Below are 3,346 nucleotides of genomic sequence, written 5' to 3' on the forward strand. Positions count from 1 at the left end.
ACCGCAGTGGCACAGGAGGGCCCCCCCGCCATGGCTTCACCCCTTTGTGCAGTTCTGTGCCTCAGTTTCCCCATGGCGCAGCTGGGACTCACAGGGGTGGCACGGCCCCAGCCTGGGCTGTGACCCCAGTGACAATGCTGGGGGTGTCCCCGGTGCTGGGGGGACACTCTGGAGGGGTCCCCAAGGCGGCTGCACCCAGGAGCTTTCAGCAGCCAGGGGACAGCGGGGCGCTGCCATGTGCGGTGACACCTGGGGCCTTGGGGACACCACGTGCCCCGCGTGCCACCACGGCCCAGCACCCTGAGGTGTCTTCTGAGCCCCCAAACTCAGTGGCAGATGCTGCTCAGGATCCTCGGGCACAGCTCTGGGTGCCCCCAGGGCCCTTGGGTGCAGCAGATGCCCCCCCGGAGCCCCAGACAGGGCAGTGGGAGCCCCCAGGACCCCCCAGCACGTCCTTGTGCACCCTTGGGGACTGTCCCCAAGAGTCCCCTGGGGCTGTGACCCTCCCTGAGCTGGGCATGGCCTTCTACAGCATGGGGACCCCAAAACCACCCGGGACCAGCCCTGTCCATCAATCAATCAATCAATCAATCAATCTGTCCCTCTGTCCGTCCACCTCGCACTGCCCTTGCCTCAGCTACGGGCTAATACAAATAATAATTAATGCTAATTAACCACCAGCAGCAGCTCCCTTGGCTCTCATTAACTCCAACCCGACCCAACGGTGATGGGCAGCCCCCAAACCAGCAGCACCGAGGGGATTTTGGGGGGCCAGAGGGGGCCCCCAAGTTCTGACTGGCTCTGAATATGCCAGGATCGACCTTTGTCTGCTGGGAACCCCACACCATGCCAGGCACGGGGGATTTTTGGCAGCACCCCCCTAAATAACCCCATTTTTTAATTATTTGGGCCATTGAGGGGGATCTTCTTTCTAGATATCGATGCGGCGGTGCCTTGTTAGTAATTAACAAGCCGTTAATTAAGTTGCATCGCCCGCCCGAGCGCAGCTCCTCTTGACAAGGGGCTCCATAGCTCCTGGAAATTCATCTAGAAATGTTGATCTGGGGGGGTAGGAAGGTTTGGGGCGGTTCCCAAAAAGATTTTGGGGGAGGCCAAAGGGTTGAGGGGAGTTTTTGGGGTGCTCAGTCCGGAGTGCTTGGGAGAAAGAGCCAGAAGTACCAAGCAGCGCTGGAACCCCCCAACATTTAAGGCTGGAGAGCGGGGGAAGATCACAATAATCTCAATAAAAGGAAATTGGAAGTGTTTGGATGGAGAAAAGCTGCCGAGCGAGCGGCTCCCGCTGTGATCCCGCTCGGAAGGGCTCGGGGGGGTGACAGAGCTCCCGCTCCTCCTCACACCCCGGCTCTTTTTGGGGTGAAAACTCAGTTTTGGGTTAATTCGGGGTCCTGGATCCTCAGGGCAAGGATGGATCGCGGGCTGTGGTGCCGGAGGAAACGCCGGGAAGTGGGAGCAGAGTGGATGGAGCCGCGGGAATGCGGCTGCGGTGACATCCAGGGGAACTGAGCTCGGGGACATCCCCGGGGGGCACAGCCACATCTTGTCCCTCGAGTCGCGGCCGGGAGGGGGACACGGCGTGGGAAAGGGGCACCCCAAAAGCGTGCGGGTGGCGAGGCTGAGCCCTGGCATTGGGGGTTCCAGCGGGATGGGGTCGTGGGGATGCGGGAGAGGAGCCCCCCAAAAGCGGGGCAGGCGCTGCCCCCCTCGAGGCCACCGAGGACATTGTCCCTGCCGAGGAGCCCTGTCCCCGCAGGGACCTCCATGGGGACAATGGCATGGCCGGGGGGGGACACCCCGGGGACCCCAAGGCGCCCCAAGGAACATCACCGTGGCCAAGGAAAGAGCTGAGGGAACCCCTGGGGACACGTCAGGGTGGATGGATGGTGACTGTCCCCAGCACTGGGAGAGGGACAGGGCACACAGGGCAGCGCCTGGGAACGGGAGGAGGAGGAGGATGGGACATGCCAGGGGTGCACCCAGAGCCCTGCACTGTCCCTGTGGGAAGGACAGGGAACCCCAGGGGTGCACCCAGAGCCCTGCACTGTCCCTGTGGGAAGGACAGGGAACCCCAGGGGTGCACCCAGAGCCCTGCACTGTCCCTGGGAGAGGCACAGGGGAACCCCAGGGCTGCTCCTTCGGGGCAGGGAGTACCCTGGGGACACAACCAGAGCCTGTCATTGTCACTGGAAAAAGGATGGAGAATCCTGGGGGAGCATCTCCATCACTGGGAGAAGGAAGGAGCATCCTGGGGCTGCAGCTCCAGAGATGGGAGCAGGACAGAGCCCCTCGGGGGGCACCCTGAGTCCATCACGTCGCTGTGAGGAGAACAGGGCACCCTGGGGCTACACCTCTGTGCCCAAGAGAAGGATGTGGCACCCTGGAAACGCACCCAAATCCCATCATTGTCACCGAGAGAGGGACAGAACATCCTGGGGATACATCCCTGGGGGTAGGAAAAGGACAGGGCATTCTGGGGGTGCACACAGAGCCCATCTGCAGCACTGGGAGAAGGATGAAGCACCCCAGGGGTGCATGGCAGTGTCTGGGAGAAGGATGTGGATGGACCCAGAGCCCATCAGTGCCGCTGGGAGAAGGATGTGACACCCTGGGGATGCATCTCTGGGGCTGGGAATAGGATGGGGCCCCTGGGGAAGCACCCAGAGCCCGTAATCAGCACTGGGAGAAGGATGTGGCACCCTAGGGGTGCATCCAGGGGCCAGGAGGAGGATGGAGCAGCCAGGAGTGCATCCAGGGGCCGGGAAAAGGACGGGGAAGCACCCGCGGTCCATCATCAGCACAAAGAAGATGTGGCACCCTGGGGGTGCATTCCTGGGGCCGGGAGAAGGATGGAACACCCATTCTGAGGCCAGGAAAAGGACGGGGGAGCACCCACAGCCCTTCTCCCGAGCTGCGGGACGGCAGAGCTCCCTGTCCCGCGGAGGGAGCCGGGATGGGCAGCCCTTACCTGCCCGTTCTTGCAGAGGTCGGCCCACATGCTGGTGCCGTCGCCGCCGCGCATGAGGACGTGGTAGGTGAAGAAGTAGGTGCCGGGGATGGCGCAGGTGAACTTGCCCGAGGCGGCGTCGTAGCTGTTGCCCAGGTTGGTGACCACGTCGTCGAACTTGAGCACCTCGTAGCCCTCGTGGGGGTTCTTGAGGCCGGCGTAGAAGGCGACCCGCGGCACCGTGCTGTAGGTGGCCGCGCTCACCGCGCCCGTAGCGCCCGGTCCCGGTAATCCCGGGGGTCCCGGTCTTCCTGCTTCACCCCGCGCCCCCACCGGCCCCGGCGGTCCCGGTTCTCCGGGCGGTCCCGGCGGTCCCGGTTTGCC

Source organism: Geospiza fortis, unplaced genomic scaffold (genome assembly GCF_000277835.1).
Source record: "Geospiza fortis unplaced genomic scaffold, GeoFor_1.0 scaffold373, whole genome shotgun sequence".
In the NCBI taxonomy this organism is placed as follows: Eukaryota; Metazoa; Chordata; class Aves; order Passeriformes; family Thraupidae; genus Geospiza; species Geospiza fortis.